Genomic DNA, 21,321 nt, shown 5'->3' with positions numbered 1-21,321 from the left:
ACCCTGTATATTATTTTTTTATTAGATGGATAGTTAAAAAATAAACATTTTTTGTATTTAGAGTATTTCAAAATTTTGAACGGTTTCGTAGATACGCGCAGTATTATTTCATATGGCGCTTTCAATGGTAAAATACGAGAGAAAAATCATTGGGTGGCTTTGATAAAAATTTACTGTGGAAAATGCCATATGAAATATAAAACCGCAAATATCTGCAAAACCGTTAAAAATTTTGAAATACTTTAAATACAAAAAATGTTCATTTTTTAAGTCTCCGTCTATTGAAAAAATAATATACAAAGTGTTCCAGTTAAAAAAACGAGGAAAAATTATTTTATATTTTAGAAAGTTTGGCGCAGAATTTTGAACATTCTGTATAATTTACGATTTTCATATTTATAGCAAAGTAAATACAGACCATCTAAAGTAAATACCTAATATAGTTTGATTTCAGGACAGTTCTTGTGTTTTAATAATTTTTTAAGAAGAGCTGAAAAATACATATTTTTATTTATTTTTAATATCTCTGAAACTATCAAAAATATATTTATTCATATCTTAGGTTATGTAAAGTGATCTGAAAGGAAGCCAAAATGCAATAATATACAGGGTATTCCATTTAAAAAAAATCATCAAGGTCCACTCATACTTTTTTGAGCCACCCTATAGAAGTTAAAATATTTTCTTGAAATACATCCTGGCACATACTTTAGGTTCGCACTTAAACAAGATTCTCAAGTTTTTTATTCTAGGAGCTACAGATGCCCGACGCACTATTGCCGGACCCTGTATATAAATAATATCAGACGATACAAGGTCAACTAAAATTTAGGTAGCTGTTATCGAAATTCAAAATTTACTCTTCATTTTGAGTAAATGTGAAATATGTAAAAATCCTTAGATTTTAGGTATATGCTTCTTTAATAAAACTCACCTTTATTTTTTCCTAGAATCCGGACATCAATTAATATATAGGGTGTTCCATTAGAAAAAACACAACTTTGATGTGTAACTTTTTTGGGGACACCCTGTATAATTCTATATATTTTATCCAGTTAACTTTTCAGTTAACTTACATATTTTACCCTATTTTAACCTACTATTTTTTCAGTTAACCTACATATGCTGCCAAAATTTTATTTCGATATAAACTGCCGTTTTCCTTAGAGCTTCCGCGGCGTATGAGAAGCGCCACACTGTATTAGAAATTTGTCCGAAAAATATCACAGGATGTTTGCCGAAACTCCTCTCTCCTCTAAGTGAGATTTGGTGAGATTCGGCTTGAAACTCCCCTCCCCCATTATGCCCCCCACCGGTGGTGCCCCGTTTTTCGCCCCGGGCACCTTAAAATTTTGATGTATTTTAAAGTTTCATATATTGAGTTCTGTGGACCGATTTTGATGATCTTTTTAGTATTATATCTCTTTTTAAATTAAAAATGAGGAGGGAACACAAAATGTTGTTATTTTGGTGAAAGTTTGGAACACCCTGTGGAATATGTTAAAAAAGGAATGGTCCAGGAACCTTCCTATGAGAATTTCGAATCGAGACGTAAGTGTATGTGTAAGTTTATCGTTAAGAAACCGCCGTTTGCAGCTATTCAAATTCATAATGAATTGCGCCTAAGGAGCGTACATATAAGCGAACGGATTGTAAGAAGATGAAGCAAAGCAAATATTATGTCAAGAAGGCCTGCTTCGGGCCCACCACTTACTAGGGCTTTTGACTAGGACCAAAAGAAAACGCATGGGTTTAATGTAAAAATTACGAAAAAAATTTAGTGTCTTCTTAAAAGCGAATATCTTCAACAAAACTAAAGCTATTGAGATGAACGAAAAAACAAATTATCGAGAAAGGGTGTACCTAGATGATAAAGTAATTTTTTTTTTCCTGTCTTAACATATTCCACGGGGTGTTTCAAACTTTGATCTTTGACATTTTGTTTTCTCTCGTATACTGACCGATGGAAACTTTCATTTTTAATTTAGAAAGAGATACTAAAAAGTCAAATAATTTAGCTACATATTGCTTAAAAAATCATTAAAATTGGCCCACTAGAACAAAATAAATTAAACTTTAAAATACATGAAAATTTTAAGGTGCCCGTTTTTCGTGCCGGTTAGTGTATAATTAAAATATAATATAAATATACAGTCGCTAAACAACTCTTTAACAACATAATTCTTTAAAGACTTCCTTCCCACTTAAAGGAACAAAACAAACAATTCGTTTATTTTTTTTTTGTCATGATTAACCTTAATATTACATACTTATATTCTTATACAGGGCGTTTCAAAAACATGTGCCATCTCTCGTGAAGAGATTCGTCACGTAAAAATAGGATTTATTTTTCATATCAACATAGGTCCGATTCTGCTTTGTTTCGTAGCTACAGGGTGATAAAATCTTAATAATTTTTCGATTTGTTATAATTTTCTTCCAGGTACTTTTAGTGATTCGAATGAAATTTTGAGGGTAAAAGTTACTATAAGTGCTACATATTTTAATGCTAAAAAATTGTCGATAATTCATCAGGGACGTGCATAAGGGTTATCACTGGAATATTTTTTTTTATAAAAAAACATGTGCGCCATTGACTTTTTTCTTTTGATGTCAAAATTGTGTAGGTTGTTTAATGCCAATTAAAAATTATCTCTTGGTATTTTGTCGAATTCGGCCTCCTTGAAACATTAAAACAACCTGAACCTTGAAAAATTAAAACAAAAATTAAATTAATAAATTATATATTATAACCTAATTTATTATTAAATATTATTACTATTAGTCCAACATACAGCCATTTCAAATAAAAAATAATGGTATTTAAGATACCTAATTAAAAAAAACTAATTTTAAAAAGTTTTAACATCCTGTAAACTATGCATTTCCATATCCATGTTGATAGGAAGTTCTTTTCATATTTTTTGATGAGGAGTCAATGAGTACTTATTTAAAACTTTCGATTTTTTGAAATACCCTGTATACACAATGCAAACACAATTTATTAGTAAAACCGTTTAAACTCTAAAAAAATCTATACTGTTAATCGATTAAAGTTAAATCAATCAAACGTAGAAACCTAAATATTTAGCACTGTAATAAGTTAATAGATTGGGACATCCTGTACACAGGGACAAAACTGAAACGAGTATCCATCCTTATGATACGAACTGACAGTGAGGCTGATGGAGGATTCAAGGTCGACATCTTCCATCATTAAAATAGGCCCTGAGTCTGGTAAGTAACATTATTTTTTCTTATTAAATGCAGACGAGCTGTTCTTGTACGCCTATTAAAAGTACGACGTTAAATACCTTTAGAATATACACCTTCAATAATAAAACACAAAAGTTGCTGTTTTGTAGTCAAACAAGATAAAAAAAGGGGTCAACTTTCGTTTAGCTGAAATTAGTTATTAGAAAAAAAAAATTTTCTTTAAAAAGCTACTGTGAACCAAGGAAAACACAAATTTTCCTGCGGAAATGCGTAATTTCCAAATTTATCATTTTAGAATAACTGAAATCTGCAATAAAAAAATGAATTTTGCGTTTTATTTTTAATATTTTTCTGAACATATAAACACAAAAATTTTCCTGCGGAAATAAGCTGTTTTCATTTTCTAAGGAAATTTATTAGACTTTAGAATAGCAGAGAAATCAGTTATATAAAAAATAAATACATTTTTGCATTTTAGAAGCATTTTTAGAAAAATTTTCCTGCGGAAATAAACTGTATCCATTTTCTAAGGAAATTTAATAGACTTTAGAATAGCTGAAATCAGTTATATAAAAAAATAAATATATTTTTGCCTTTTAGAAGCGTTTCCAAGCTTAGAAAAATAAAAAAATTTCCTGCGGAAATGCTTGCCTTTCATTTTCCATTGGTTCTTTATTATATTATCAGGTCTTGTAAAGTATAAGTACCCACGAATTTAGCAATTTTTTTTGGCAGAATGTCCTATGCTTATAGAACAGTTTAAAAGAAAAAAATCCTTGGATGAAGCAATTTTGAACCAAAAAAAATCATTTAAAAGTGTTTAAAATGCTAACCAATCTAATAATAAATCTAATAATATTTTTGCAAAATCACAGTTAATTATTAAAATATAAAAGAAAACTGCATGATCCAATGATTTTTTGTTTTGAATCATCCCTATTTACGTAAAGCTTTAATAAACAACAAGAATAAGTGCAACATTCCGAGGTACTTATAGGGTTTACAAGAACCTATATTATCTATTCTATAAGAATTGTTATTCCTCCGAAAGATGTTTTATCCCACCCAGCACCTCTATTCGCTCCCGGGTCCCGTAAGCTTCTAAACTGAAAAATGTATGAAAAACAAAGTGCACAAAATGACATTGACACATTTCCGCAGGAATTTTTTTGTATTTCTTTGCTTCTAAAGGCTGGTATAAAACAAATATAAGTTCATTTTTCATGTAACTGATTTCGGCTATTTTAAAGTCAAAGCATTTTTTTATGTAACAGAAAAGTAAAAAATTTCCGCAGACACTTTTTTCTGTTTTTATGTTTAGAAAAATGTCTAAAACACACCCCGAAGACTAGTTACTATATTAAAGTCCGAAAAATGAAAATGACGCATTTCCGCAGGAAAGTTTTTGTATATTTGTACTCCTAACGCCTTCTAGAACGCATATATAAAGTCATATTTTATATAACAGATTTCAGCTAAACGAAAGTTGAGCCAAAAAAAGCGTCACAAGCCTCTGAAATGACCATCGATAATAAATTCAACCTCTTAGACTTTTTTACCTCTCTGTACTCAACGGTACTTAATTACATGTTGTAAATGCCCTACGTCATGAGCACAAATTGCTGTTGTGGTATTAAGGTGTGAAGTATACATGAATTGGCGATATTTACATATTGCCCTCAAAACGAACTTTCAACTAGTTGTAAATAAAATTGTTATTTACGAATATATATAATTTTAACTAATTGACAGACAGAACTTGTGGTGCCACGACTTCACAAATCCTTGAAGTGTAAAATTATTTAATAAAATAACGAGTAGTTTAGTTTAAAGTAAAATTTGAGCATAATGTGGTTGAAAGTGGTACAGACAATAGTGAATTATAAAATAAAATGTTATCATAGACTAGAATTATCACTGATTTTGAAATTTTTCACAGTGTTTCGATTTGTTACGGTTAAGATACGATGTCGGGTTAATTAATGTCGATATTACCCGGTTAATCTCGAGAATAACATACAACAAAACAACCAAAAATACAACAAAAACATACCCAAACATTAACCTGTTAATGTCGACATTAACCGGACATCTAGTATATTTATATTAGACCTAAAATAGCCGAATAGAAGAAAAAAATTATAAAGTTTTGATATGTTGAGATTAGACGCACCAAAAGGAGACTTTTCAAAATCAAAAGAGTTCTTAACTTTAAAGTGTGAGCTTCACCCCAAAAAAACACCCCCAATACGCCCTTCGATGGTTTTTCGTTTTTTTCTCAGAACCCGTTGGTCCTACAAAAAAAATTATACCTTTCGAAAGTATTCCTTATAAAATTTGCTACAAAAAAGATTCTATTCATTATTTATATTTATCCAATGCATTTCGAGCAATAACCGTTTGAAAAATGGAGTACAAAAAAATACAGGTCGCCTTTCAAATTATAGTCTCCCAATGTATTTTAACGTGCTAAGTATACACGCAACATATATAATACTGTATAATATAAACAAAAACATTGCCTATTCTACTAAACTAATATTCATATTTCCATCTACATATTGTCATCGTCTATAGTTTCTAGAATGTGCTCAGTATTCGAACAACTTTGCCCACGACAGATTCCGCACATAGTTGTACATTTCATGCCGGCTCTAATGCAACTGCATCTTTTTACACAATCTTGTTTGCAGTTGCACGTTATTAATGACATAATTGAAGCAGGGGCGGGCGATTCTGTTGTATATAAAGGTGACAGGGTGTTGTTGATTTTCTTCCAGCCCCGCACTGGTCGGGTTTTATAGGTTGTTCTTGCCATATTTGTACTTGAAGATATGTTTTCCGGGAATGTTGCCTAGCTGCAGCAGATGTGGGAGGCAATTTTGAAAAAAAGTACCTTGCTGTTTGCTTGACCAACTAACTTATTGAAACAAGCGTATATCTTTGATCAGATGATTGAAGTTTGTATAGTTTCAGTATAAACGTCTCTCCAGCTTTTTCAATCTCTTCAGGTGTTGACTTTGCGTTGTTAAAAATATCGACGATACTATCAAGGTCTTTTTCTTTATTAAATATTTGTACGTGTTGTTGTTTTCCTTTTCCAAAAAAACCCTGATGTTGTGTCACACCCGCTAATAGCGTGAATAAATAAAATTGATTTTTTAAATTACGTATAATGAATGATTGCAAGTCTCTCGAACTATAAATTCGTTGTTTCACATTATCTAGGGCTTCTTTCAGAAAAATAATGTCTTTTTCATCGGTAGAAAATGCTGCTGATAAAACAACAAGATCAACATCTCGTCCAACGACTAGAACTTGTTCATTTTTCTCAGATATTTTGATGGCAGTACGAATAATTTGAACATCACCATTATTTATTGCAAATGATGTGCTAATATTCTCGCTGTTCAGGTGTATTGCAAGCTGCGAAATTAGTCGATCTTTATTTTTAATATTGCCTAGAAATTTGCTTTTCTGTTCGACCAATAAGGTATTGCTATCAAAAACAATGTCACGACTAAAAAAAATATACTAATTTTGTTACCATTGCAACAACTAAACATTATTTTAACATCTTAAAGTGTTTTATTCTTTGACATTAGATAATTTGATAAGGTCAGGTCAAAAATCATCTACGCTGAAAACCACCTTTGACTTCGATCGCTTGCTGCTCGATATTTATTCGAAAAAACAAAATTAGTATCAGAACCTTTTTTGTAGAAAATTTTATAAAGAATATTTTTGACAAGAATAATATTTTCTGTGCGACTAATGGTTTTCGAGAAAAACGAGAAAAACCAACGCAGTGCGTATTGGGTGTGGTTTTTGGGGGTGAAGCTCACACTTTACAGTTAGGAACTCTTTTGATTTTAAAAAGTCTCCTTTTAGTACGTATAACCTCAACATATCAAAACTTTATAATTTTTTTCTTCTAAATATGCTAATATCAACGTACTAATCGGACTTTAACGTAATATGTATACCACTAATTAAAAGTTTGTTTTTCCATAGAGGTACACATTGAAAAAAGCGCTCGTTTTTTTTGTAAAATTTACTCATACAAGATTATATAGTGTCTATTTTTATATTGAACATGGGGTATACAGGGTGGTCCGAACCGTATTGCGGAAACTTCGGCAGCATATTCCGCAGATAAAAATAAGTAAAAAAGTTCATATAAATCTACAGGGTGTAGAACTTTCATTTTTATTTCGATTTTTTCCAAATAATTTCTTATAAAACGTCAATATTTGAATGAAGGTTGGTGTCTGGGAGTTTTTTGACATGAGGAATTTGAGTTTGGTGGCAATATGACTCCTACTTGTAGGGGGCGCGACCTACAGGTGTTTTAACTGTTTTGAAGAGTGATAACTTTTCGTTCGTACCTGTATAAAACCCCCCCCCCCCCCCCCTACTAAGTGGAAAATTATACATTTCCGTGTATTTTTAATTTATATAAAAAATATGTCGCGGTAAAAATCGCTACGAGGAACCGTTCTCAACATGTCTTTATTGACAAAAAATAAACATGTTGAGTAGATAGGTATTTTGTAATCATATATTTTTCTTCAAATATCTCGAGAACTATTATTCGTACTAATTTTTAAAAAGAGACCTTTTTTTACGTAAAAAGTACTTATACAGGTACGAACGAAAAGTTATTACTCTTCAAACCAGTTAGAAATAGGTAGGTGGCGCCCTCTACAAGTAGGATCAAATTTCTCCGATACACCAAAACTCCCATACACCAATTTTCATCAAAATATTTGACTTTACTTCAGAAATGATTTGGAAAGAATCGAAATAAAAATGAAACTTCTACACCCTGTATCTCAAAAGTATTTTATGACATACATTTATACGAACTTTTTTACTCATTTTTATTTGTAGTATATGCTGTCGAAGTTTCCGGAATACAATTCGGACCACCCTGTACAGGATGTTCAATTTTGGTTGAAATCATACGGTATCTCCGTTATTCGTGATGATAGAAGGGTGCGGTTTGCACAAACCTGTCCCACTTTTTTACCAAACGAAAGATGCTGTAATCAAAATTTTCATAGCTCTCTTCGTTTCTGAGCTACAGGGTATTTTCGAAAATTTTGCAGTTTGGGACAGCCCCCGTATCTCCGTTATTATAGGATGATATCGAGAAGGTGAAAACTGATTCTTCTAGAACTTTTTACGTAAAATACAGTGGCGTAGTCTGTTATTCTACGAAAAGAATATTTTTAAAGATATGAACTAAAGTTATGTTTTCTTAAGCGGAACACCCTGTATATTTATAAATTATAAGATCTGGCTTGCCATAATCTTCTCAAAAATATATCTCAATCTATATTTATTTTCACTACTTACTGCAATTTAAAAAAAAAATTAAAAGATCATATATTTATTAGTAGGCCATGATTGATGATAAAAGAAACTAAAGAATAATTATTAAAAGTATACTGCTATCTGTCTCTTGTTTTATTTTGAGAGCCACTAATAAATTCTTCATATTATGTTACCACTACAAAGAAAATATTAGAATTTTGTTAAATTACTATTTCTCAAATCAATGAATTGGAACCAATGGATCCATATGATGGTCTCCCTGATTCCCGGATTTGTCTGTTCTCGATTTCTGAATTTGGAGATATTTAAAATATGAAATATATCGTGGCAACTAATACAATGTCGAACACTGGGAAAATGCTTCAATAATGCAAGCTTTTAGATATTTGCAAATCTATCGCGTTATAAAAAAAAGAAAAATATATTCAGAGATTTACTGGTAACAGTTCAAAAGTAAAATATTATATCAATTCCAAATAAAATTTTAATATGTGTATGATTATTTTAATAAATACCATTTTGATTTTTTGTTATTTATCACGGCCTACTAATAAGAAATTGATATATTTTAAATATTGCAGTAAATAGTGAAAATAAATAAGGAGTGATATATATTTTTGAGAAGCTCATAGCAAAGCGGATCATATGATTTATAAATATACATGGTGTTCCATTTCAAAAAACATAACTTTAGTTCATATTTCCAAAACTATTTTTTTTTCGTAGAAAAACTACGCCACTGTATTCTACGTAAAAAATTCTACAAGAATCAGTTTTCACCTTTTCGATATAATTTATAATAACGGAGATACGGGGGCTGGCCCAAATGGCAAAATTTTCGAAAAGACCCTGTAGCTCAGAAACGAAGAAAGCTATGAAAATTTTGTTGACAGCATCTTCCGTTTGACAAAAAAGTAGCACAGGTTTGTGCAAACCGCACACTTCTAACTTCACGAATAACGGAGATGCCGTATTCAACCAAATGGGACACTCTGTACAATAGAACAATGTTTCTCCACCCCTGTTCATGAATAAGTCGAATAAGTTGAATAAGTGAATAAATATTTAGTTTTCAATAATTTGAATAGAATTTTAAAAACAATCTCATCCTGTTAATTTGAGTCTCATAAATGAAGACAACTATAATGTTTTATTGAGTCGCAAAATTATTGCAAACCAAAAATTTCCAATATATAACCAGTTCCATATATCTTTTTCTAATCGTTTAGTAAATATATAATTAAAAAAAACGCGTCTAATTTTAAATTATAATATCTACAATAACCATATAGTTTCTTCCTATAAATGAATATTAATTTCGTTATTGCGTCTTATACGTTTTCTTTAAAACGTATATGTATGTAATTTTCTTGGTATTAGTGTAATTGATGCAATTTCTAAATGAACGATTATTACGGAAATAAATCGACTGAAATTCGAGTTGAAATTCAAAACGTTATAAATAATTATTAATGTTCACTTTTATTGAGTGTAATAAATCTTTAGACGTTGTCTGGTAGAAGGTTATTGAAAAAACAAACCTTAATTTTTATTTGGGTCTAGGATTTTTAAGAGCAAACTTTTTCAAATTTAATATTGGATTCATTATAGTTTATAGTAGTATCAACTGATACGTTTAATTTCTAGCATGGGAAAATAAGGGTTAGAGATATCAAAAATTTGTCAAATGTTTGCATCCGCAAATTTTCAGCCAGACTGACTTCCTCCACTTGGGATGTGCCAGACTGTTATTTCCATTTCCATTAACAAAATGATTCCCTTTCATAAATGTCCAATTATTATGACTGGGAAAATAAGTGGAATTTTTTAGTTTTTTATCTAGCGAACCCATCCGAAAATTTTTGCGAGACTCACAAATTGTCATTTAATGTCACCATCCAAACATACTTTTATATATTCACCCACTAGGAAAATAAGTACAGGGTGTCCCACTAAGAATAGCTCTCGGCTGTATCTCGGAAAGTATTAGCCGTAGCGTAATATTTAAGGCTAAAGAGGCTATAGGAAATTGCTGGAAATGATTTTCAAGTTTGTAGAACGACCGCTAGGGGGCGCAACTGCAACAAAAAATAAGAAAATGGAGTTTTTACACAATTTTGCCTAGATAAGGTATACTATAAGTAACAGCTTCATAATCTACAGTAAATTTTGAATATTTTTTGTTAGAGCCATTTTCCCCTATCTACCAAAATAAAGTGGTGGGGGAAGGTTAGATCTGTTTTTATTTGATAATTAATAACTCTGGACTGGATGATCGGAATCCAACAAACGAAGGCTCGTTTGAAAGAGCGTTTCTTACTCTATATTGTACCATATAAACAATAATAATAAGCTTTTGAACGTAGACGCTAGGGGGCGTTGTCTTACAATTTAACAAACATTGCGCGTTTTTTCCAAAAAATTAAATGCAATAGTATATGTAATTTTAGCTGATAGTAAAGAGTAGTAAAAGCTTAAAAAGTCAGCGAAAACCGCATCTTGATATCTTATTCAAACCGAAGATATTAGCAAAATTATAATAAATACCAAAAAATAAGCCCTTAATTATCTTATTTTTACAAGACGGTATCAGTAGCCCTCTTGATTATGCCCATTCTAATCTAAAAATAAGATAGAAACAGTTAGTTTATTTTAAAATCGACGATATACCAGAATATCATAATATCAGATGTATTAGATCATAATATCAAGATATCTTATGGTATATGCGCCTGGGGGAGTGTTCTCGATTCACATGCACACGGCTTGGAAGTAATTCAGAAGTGGATCTTGAAAATTATTTACGATAAATCCATAACATTTTCAAGCGACAGTTTGTTCGAAATGAGCCATCTTTGTGATATAAGGCAGATTTATTGCTTAAAAGTCCTAAATTATTGTAAAAATAATAATATTAACATAGCACCTGTTGAGCATGTGTATGAGACACGATACAAAAGCAATAACCCCGTTAAGACTAGTAGATGTAATAAGCAAATTACGCAGCGCAGCTTTAATTATCTAGCACCGAGATTGTTCAATTGTTTGCCAAATGATATAAAGTGTAGTAATAACAAAAATAGTTTTAAGGGAAAAGTTAGGAAATGGGGGCTTACGACTCAGTTTTTTCATGACATTATCGACAATATGACTGTGAATATCAGTGTGAGCGATACAGCGAAACATTAAATTTAAAATTGTTTAAGTGTGTGTCAATTCGTTGATGTATATTTATCGCATGTTAGTTTTCGTTTTTTTTTTAATAAATTTGGTTTTCTGTTTATTATATTTATAATTAGTTATGTGTCTATGATATTGATGTATAGATGCAATATTCTTGTTAGGTGATAAGGATTATTTAAGCGTGTGTGTGTGTACACATATTATATGTGCTTGAGTGCGATATGTGATTTCAGTGGTCGCGCACCACAGTTTATTTTGTAGTTTTTAGATGTGTTTACAAGTAAATTCTATTGTATATTATATATATATATATATATATATATATATATATATATATATATATATATATATATATATATATATATATATATATATATATATATATATATATTTGCTTTTGACGTAATAGTATAAACGTCAAATTGTTATTAGATTTTATTATTACAACATTTTGACCAACAACTTCAACTACTTCAAATAATAAAGGCATTTTGAAAAAGCGTTTAAAAGATAAAAAAAACGCTGCTAAGACTATCAAAATGTTGATCTAATAACAATTTACTATTAGGCGAAAAGCAACTTTTTCCCAAAGCCTACCATGACTTCACTGAATCATCGTTTCTTGTTCACTATTATTAATATATTAATTATTAGATATTAATACATCTGGTATTATGGTATTCTGGTATTTCGTCGATTTTAAAATAAACTAACTGTTTCTATCTTATTTTTTTGTTAGAATGGGCCTAATCAAGAGGTCTACTGATACTGTATTGTAAAAATAACGTAATTAAGGGCTTATTTTTTGGTATTTATTATAATTTTGCTAATATCTTCGGTTTGAAAGAAGATATCAAGATGCGGTTTTCGCTGACTTTTTAAGCTTTTACTACTCTTTACTATCAGCTAAAATAACACATACTATCGTATTTAATTTTTTGAAAAAACGCGCTATGTTTGTTAAATTGTAAGAAAGCGCCCCCTACGTTCAAAACCTTATTATTAGCGTCTACGTTCAAAACCTATTACTAGCGTCTACGTTCAAAACCTTATTATTATTTTTATGGTATAATATAGAGTAAGAAACGCTCTTTTAAACGAGCCCTCGTTTGTTGGATTCTGATCATCCCCAGTCCGGAGTTATTAACATTTTAATAAAGATAGATCTAACCTTCCCCCACCACTTTATTTTAGCAGATAGGGGAAAATGGTTCTAATAAAAAAAAATCCAAAATTTACTGAAGATTATGAAGCTATTATTTATAGTACCGATTATCTAGGCAAAATTCTGTAAAAAAATCTATTTTCTTATTTTCCATAGCAGTTGCGCCACCTAGAGGCCGCTTTACAAACTTTAAAATAATTTCCAGCAATTTCTCATAGCCTCTTTAGTTATAAATATTTTTTTCCGTAAGCCCTACGACTAATACTTTCCGAGATACAGCCGAGAGCTATTCTTAGTGGGACACCCGGTACAAAGACTATTACCATATAATTGTTGTGATATAACTTCCAAATTGTCTTAGGACCGGAAATAAATAACTAAATTACACAAAACACTGAACAATTTTACCAAACCAAACCAAACCAAACTCCAAAATCAAAAATGTCTTAAAAACCAGGAGCGCGTTGTAAACAATTCAAATAATTGTTGTCATTCATTCGAAACTTTTAACTATTGTGACAGAAATTTAAAACAACTGTTTCAACTTTTAACAAAGCATTCTACGTTTTTTGGGACACTAGGACGGATATTCATTGGGGGTAGCAATATTTACAAATTAAATCACAAACAAAAAATACCAAAGTTAATTTAATAAATATAGCTAAGTATTTTTTGTAACAAGCAATTAATAAAATTATCAAAATTAATAATTATTACTAGATCAAAACGCACCTTACCAATGTAATATAATTTCAAAAACACACCACCAAACATTATTGATGGGCCATGATTTATATCAATTTTGATATCAATCAACAAGATGTCAAAATGTCTTATTGAATATTCTTATTCGGTACACAAAAAAACTTTAGTGTCTTGGAAAAAAAATTAAAATAGTTGTCAGTTTCTGTCATAATGTTAAAAACTTTGAACGGACCGAACAAGATTAAAAAAATCCATATTGATCTACCAAATCTATTACAAGTTCATCTTTACTAAAATCATTCTGAAAATCTACGAAATATTTAAGAATCAATATTTTTTTCATAAGTCATTCAAAATATTGTGACAAAAATTGACTAATTGAACTATTTCAATTCTTTACAAGGCACTCTACGTTTTTTGAAACCCTATGGGTGATATTCATTGGGGTGACAATATTTTTTTAAACATTAGAGCACACATAATGCAGCCTGAATTTGATAGATATATCAAAACACTTTTTTGCGTTTTAAAAACACAAAAAAAATCTTGAAACAAGCAATTAATTATCGAAATTAATTAATTAATGATTATTTCTAGATCAAATCAAACCTTACCAATGTAAAATATTTTCTAAAGAACACTGCACCAAACAAATCTACTTCAACACACCAAACTAGAACGAAAAATCTCACTTAAATCATATTCGTTGAATCGATACGAAAGATCTTGTTCGACGGTATACGAAGTCGCGAGATGGAGGCACGGCCAGCAGTACCGGTACGACCAAAGTTGCAGGAATAAATTCGCTGGATTGCCAGCAGGAGCCCAGTAATAAATTGACAGTACCGCTGCTGGCGCCGACCGTAGCAGGAAACAGTTGCATCGCCGAAGAACAGGCGGTTGTCAGATAAATGTGCATTTTTTTTTCAGGCATTGTACCCTGTACCGGCGGTACCATAATTAATTATTTAGAGTAAAGGAAATACCATGAAAAATGTAGAATGTAAAAAAATGCCAAGTCTCGCAACGCATTCTTCCACTTCAAAAATTTGTTAGATCACAGTTTCTATTCAACAATTTTGTTATAAATTATTATACAGGGTGGTCCAAACTGTATTCCGGAAACTTCGGCAGCATATTCTGCAGATAAAAATAAGTAAGAAAGTTCGTATCAATGTATGTCCTAAAATTCTTCGTTTCAGAGATACAGGGTGTAGAAGTTTCATTTTTATTTCGATTTTTTTCAAATAATTTAAGAAGTAACGTCAATATTTGGATGAAAATTGGTGTCTGGGAGTTTTTTGACATGAGACCTTCTCGATATCATCCTATAATAACGGAGATACGGGGGCTCTGTCCCAAATTGCAAAATTTTCGAAAATACCCTGTAGCTCAGAAACGAAGAGAGCTATGAAAATTTTGTTTACAGCATCTTTCGTTTGACAAAAAAGTGGGACAGGTTTGTGCAAGCCGCACCCTTCTATCTTCACGAATAACGGAGATACCGTATGATTTCAAACAAAATTGAACACCCTGTACAGGGTGGTCCGAACTGTATTCCGGAATCTTCGACAGCATATTCTGCAAATAAAAATCAGTAAAAAAGTTCTTATACGTATGTCTGTATGTATTTAAATGTATTTTTTCTAAATAATTTCTGAAGTAAAGTCAATATTTGGATGAAAATTGGTATTTGGGAGTTTTTTGACATGGGAAAATTGATTTTGTTGTCAATATGATTCCTATTTCTAGGGGGCGCCACCTACAGGTGAATTAACTGTTTTGAAGAGTAATAACTTTTCGACCGCACCTGTATAAAACTATTGAGTAGCAATGATTTTTTACGTAAAAATGTCTCTTGGTAAAAATCGCTATGAGCAACCGTTCTCAAGATATTTAGAATGTAAATAGTCAATACAAGTCATTATTGAAAAATATAAGCACGACGTTCGTTGAGTAGATACCTAGTTATTTGATTGAAATAATAAATTTGGGAAATTTTAATTTTTTTAAATTAATCACAAATTTTTCGTCGAAAAAATGACAATAAAACAGTTTCTGTTGAATTTTTGGTACAAAAACATTTCAAATTTATGATTTCAGTCTAATAACTATGCCTACCATACCTGTTGGTACGGTCGGCTAAAAATGAAGGATGATCTACAAAAAGACCCCCTACAATGAGATCCCATTAAAAACATAGAATGTAAAAAATGCCAAGTCTCGCAACGCAATTCTTCTACTAAAAAAAGTTGTGAGATCTCATGTAAAACCAAACCATTTTATTTTATTTCTTTTTTCTATGGAAGTACCTATTCAAACATTTTTTTTTTATAAATTGTTAGTATCAATATTAGACATCTTTATTTCTGTAATAATTATAATGACTTGGCAATTATTGCATGGCACTATAATTATAAAAGAATAATCTACCATTTCGATTACTAAGTAAATCTAAACGGTTTTAATTAGCAGAATATCATACCGTGCAATTGCCAAGTTATTATAATTATTACAGAAATAGGGTTTAATATTGATACTATACAGGGTGGTCCGAACTGTATTCCGGAAACTTTAGCAGCATATTCTGCAGATAAAAATAAGTAAGAAAATTCGTATAAATGTATGTCCTAAAATTCTTCGTTTCAGAGATACAGGGTGTAGAAGTTTCATTTTTATTTCGATTTTTTTCAAATAATTTAAGAAGTAACGTCAATATTTGGATGAAAATTGGTGTCTGGAAGTTTTTTGACATAAGAAATTTGATTTTGATGTCAATATGACTCCTACTTGTAGAGGGCGCCACCTACATATTTTTTAACTGGTTTATAGAATAATAACTTTTCGTCCGTACCTGCACAACAACAACAACAACAACAACGCTTTATTGTGCAAAAAGCCAAAACAGCTTCATCGACAAAGCACTCACAAACAACAAAATCACAAAAAAATACAAACAACAAAAAATACACAATACAAATAATACAATTCAAAAAAATTTAAGTCTTTAAAATTACAAAAAGAATATACATGGACAATTTTAGAACAGTACGCAGTAAATAGATATAATTTTAAAGTTATAGAATATTAAATACTTGACCTTTGACCAGTGTGTGAGATGATCAAAATTTTAAAATTCAAAATTGTTCATAATCAAACATCAACAAAAAGTCGTTTACCGCGTATAGGGCTCTCTCCAGTAGGTATGATTTTAGAGCCTTGCGAAATGCGGGAAAGAATGAAAGCGATTTGATATTCAAAGGCAGATGATTGTACATTTTTTTGGCATTGTACAGTATTGAACCCTTAACTAGTTCTGAGCTCGGGGTTGGCAGATAAAGATCGTGCTCTGCATTCCTAAGTGGATAGTTATGAGATGGCCTTTCGGGAATAGCAGATATGTGCTTGCGGATTAAGCAAACGGATTCAAAAATGAATAAAGAAGGAAGAGTCAGTATTTTCAAATTTTTAAAGAAATTCTGGCAGTGAGTTCTACTGTTCAGTCCCAATAAATATCGAACTGCTCTCTTTTGAAGTATGAAAACACGATCAAATTTTGTTGCGCAGCAAGTACCCCAGAATGGAAGGGCATAACGAAGATGTGACTCAAAAAGGGCATAATAGGCTATTCTAGAGGTTGAGAAGTTAAGTTCCTTAGAAACTGATCTTAGCGCAAAACAGGCAGCGCTTAGTTTCTTTGATAGAGCTTCAATGTGAGAGTCCCATTTTAACGAGTTGTCTACAAGAAGTCCTAAGAATTTCACAGAGTCCACGACGTCAATAGTAGTGTTATTAAGTACAAAAGGTTGGTATAGTACTTTTATATGACAAAACTTTAGTTTTTGATAGGTTGAGGCATAGGAGATTAGAATAAGTATAAGTGTAAGTCATTGGATATAGTATCATATAGCGCCGCAACATCTGGGCCGCTCCAAGTGAAACTAGTATCGTCCGCAAAGAGGCAGATTTTACCGCTAATGTCCAGATTTGCAATGTCGTTGTTAAACACCAGAAACAAAATAGGGCCAAGTACTGAACCCTGAGGGTTTGGAAAAACTCCTTTTTGGAATGACTCGTTAATTAAAGTAGTAAGATGGTTTAATGTGCATTCAGGAAATTCAGAGAACATTTTGAGAGTAAGCCCATCAGTCCCAGATGAGGATTTGTTTTTAATACTATTAATTGTACTACGGAGCTCATCTAATACTACGGGCGTGAGGAAGAAACTGTGTAAATTCTCATTTGCTTTAGGAAGATATGAAAGTGAATCATGGGAAGGAGTTATGGTGTTAACTAAATTTTTAGCCACATTAACAAAGTAAGTGTTTAAATCTTCAGGTGAATTAAAGAGTGTGCCAGACGAAGAAGTCTTATTCCTTAAGTCATTTACAATAGCCCAAGTCTCCTTAGCGACATTACCGGCTTTGGCTAGCCTCGCATTATAATAAATGTCCTTGGCAGCTTTCATAGTCTTACGATAAACCTTTCTATAAAGTTTCACGTAATTATGAAAGAAGACGCTGTCTGTGAATTTCTTAAGGTGAGATAATGAGCGCATGTTCTTTGCAGTATACGCAAGCCTGTAGTAAACCAGGGTATACCTTGTTTACTTTTGATAGGCCTAAGAGGAAATGCCTTGTACGCCAGATTAGACAAGGTATCCATAAATCTAGAAAATTCGGAATCGACGTCAGCCGAGAGGACAACCCACTCTGTTGTTAGACATAGGTGGTGAAAATTTAGAAAATTTTCATCCGAAAAAATACGGCCCAATTTGCGCGAGGTATTTTTGCATTTGGATTTCAGCAAAAACCTTGTCAATACTGCCTCATGATCAGAGAAACCCGAGTGAAGGACTCTACAGTCAACGAATTCCGGGGCAAAAGACGACACGACATAGTCTATAGTACTAGAGCCAGTTTTAGTTATTCTAGTTGGTGAGTCAACATGCATGAGTATACCAAAAGAGTGAAAATGGACTGGAGAGACTCCTTAGCTGCACACACACTGGAAAAGTCAATATTCAGATCGCCACACAAAATTAATTTACTTTTTATAGGTAGGGATTCAAGCAAGCTTAGCAATATTTGACTGAAAATATGTACGTCAGCGTCAGGTGTTCTGTAAATACAAATAATATAGAGGTCAAAAGCATTATGATAAACGACGGAAAATTCAAAAATTTTTTCGGATATTAGAGTATCGAACTTTCGCCGAAAAGTCGTTGTTAGTAGACATTATCATAGTACCTCCATGAGATGAGTTAGTTCTATTGAATCTAGTTAATGTAGTGTATTTTTTGACAAATACAGACTCATACATATTTAACCAATGTTCAGTTATGGCAACAATTTCTGGAAAATTGAGCTCTTCTAATAAAAGATATAATTCATCCGTTTTATGTCTTAAGGACTGAATATTAATTAAAAAAACACTAAGCTTGCTATCGTCTAGTTTTTCAGAGGGTGCTTGATCCTCTATTCGCGTCATTTCACCTAAAAATTTGTAGTTTTACTTGGAGATAAATACTTGGTATGACTTTCCCTAATTCTCTGAAGCTGCTGAAGTTTTTCCGTTGAAAAGAAGGACCTGAAGGCAGAAAGATCCGCATCCACTTCAGCTGAGTCAATACCATAAACGTTGTGGAAGCGATAATACAGCCTGCGCAGGGAATCCGCGTCACTAGGAAGTCCCTCTGATGCCATAAATAATTTGATGCTGGTGTTGGTGTGCCCTTCAAAACACACACTTGAGGGTTGATCATGGAGATAGGCGAGGAATAGCCGAATAGGCTTTAATATAAGGGTCCCTCAGCCTAGCAAGCAAATAACGCCCATTTGCCTCATCCGAATTCTGCGTCATCCGAACCACAGGCGGAGTCAACGGGTCCATATGCAGCCCACCATCCCTCCTCGCACTCTCTTCCACAACAATTTCCACATTTTTCAGCCCAAGAGACTTACAGACAGCAATAGCCTCCTTGTCAGAACAAATCTTAGCAGATTTAACCTCCCTCGGTATATTCATGAATGTCGAGTCAGAGCAAGGTGGTAGACTTTGGATGTCAACAGTGTTTGATAAAATTTGTTTAGAGCCTGTGGACGAAGTACCTGGTGCTGGCGGTGATAACTTTAAAGGTATTGTAAAAGAATTGGCAGTGACTATTTCAGTACCTGGCGGCCACATACCTATGTCCTTCAGCTGCTCAAGGTGGCTCTTGTTCTGCACACCAATTTTGAAGTCAGAGTGTGAAATGTCCTTGTGTTTCAGCAAGGGAAAGCATCGGATAAAGTCAGTAGTTCAAAGCTTTTCCTTGACATAGTGTGCAAGCTGGTTTGCTGTATAAGGAGGTGGGATTTTGGACACTATCAGGTAATGCCAGTCTTCTTTCTGGGACAATCCATGAGGTGTGGGTGTGATGGTATTGGGACAGGTAATACCCACTGTATCCTTGTTATCTGAATGGTCAGTCTGCGTCGAAATAGATTTTTTTTCCATTTGTGGGTTTGGTTTGGTACTTTTAATGTTCTTTGGAGGAATGTTCTTGGATGTCTTTTCGCTGGAGGCCAACCTTTCCAACATGAGTGCCATTTTATTTACACTCAAACGCAAATCCCCAACTCCTTTGATAAGTCTTCCTTTGATGAGTCATGAATTTGGACCTTAATAGACTCATCATGATTGTCCAGTAAAATAGATGACAAGTTGAAAATATCTTGCTTCATGTCCCTGATGGAATGGAATAAAGATTCTTGTCTACCATCGGACAAACTGGTATGGAGGCTGTGAATGTCATCCACTTTCTTGTACAAGCTCTTACACTTGGAGTCATGGTAACTCAAAATATCGTACATCTCACTAATGACCGGAAGGAGATCATTGTTCTTCTTTAGACAGGTTCCCAGAGCTTCGACAGTGTCTAGAGAGGCTTGCGATTTTTGAACTTGAGTTATCTTGTCATGAAGATATTTTAACGTGGGTGAGTCACAGATATTGCAGAAAAATCTGATATTGTTGAACTTTTGTTGGCAGAGTATTTTTGTTGTTGTTTTATCTAACCCAGTACAGGACATACAAAAGTTCCAGCGACATTCCCCATTACAACGAAGTTTATATTTGTCCTTTTCCTGTATAACCTGTATAAAACTACTGAGTAAAAAATATACATTTACGTAGTTTTTACGCAAAAGAGGTATCTTGGTAAAAATCGCTACTAGTAGTGGTTCTCGAGGTATTTGGAATCAAAATTATCAATACCTATCATCATTGACATAAATTAAACATATTGACTAAATATCTAATACCCACCTAGATATTCGCTTATTTTATGTTGTGTAACAAGGCAAGGTCTGAGCTCCATTGAAGTTTCTTTATAAAAACGACCAATGGCAAGGATTGCTGGCATGTGAATGAGAGCAGGCGCAGCAATACGCAAATACCCGCGAGCCAGCTGGTACTGAATTAGTTGTGATCATAATTATCATCTATTTTTATAGTAGATATTAAAAATAACAGATAGAACGTTAATGCTTACACAAAATCTCGCAAAAAACTAATAAATTTCAGATAATTTGGTTGTAAATATTGTTTTTACCGAGCATTTAAAACAAAATCAACACATAAATTTATGATTTAACTTCATGAAGTCATAAATTATTTTTATATACACACGACCATTTATAACAGTTTATGAAATAAAAAAAAACATCAAC

General features: G+C 32.3%; 1 protein-coding gene across 1 annotated transcript in view; it reads right to left on the bottom strand.

Annotated features, from left to right (window-relative positions):
* LOC115881496 (protein I'm not dead yet) overlaps positions 1 to 14,425 on the bottom strand; it is a 53,267-nt gene extending 38,842 nt beyond the window's left edge. The window contains exon 1 of the mRNA XM_030898997.1: positions 14,224 to 14,425. The gene's annotated coding sequence lies outside the window, so the exon portion shown is untranslated. The remainder of the gene's footprint in view (positions 1 to 14,223) is intronic.
* Between the last annotated feature and the right edge of the window lie 6,896 nt (positions 14,426 to 21,321).

The sequence above is a fragment of the Sitophilus oryzae genome, unplaced genomic scaffold (genome assembly GCF_002938485.1).
Source record: "Sitophilus oryzae breed Bouriz unplaced genomic scaffold, Soryzae_2.0 scaffold_172_pilon_pilon, whole genome shotgun sequence".
In the NCBI taxonomy this organism is placed as follows: Eukaryota; Metazoa; Arthropoda; class Insecta; order Coleoptera; family Curculionidae; genus Sitophilus; species Sitophilus oryzae.
The sequence above is the reverse complement of the archived record's forward strand: the minus strand, read 5'-3'. Positions and strand labels throughout refer to the sequence as shown.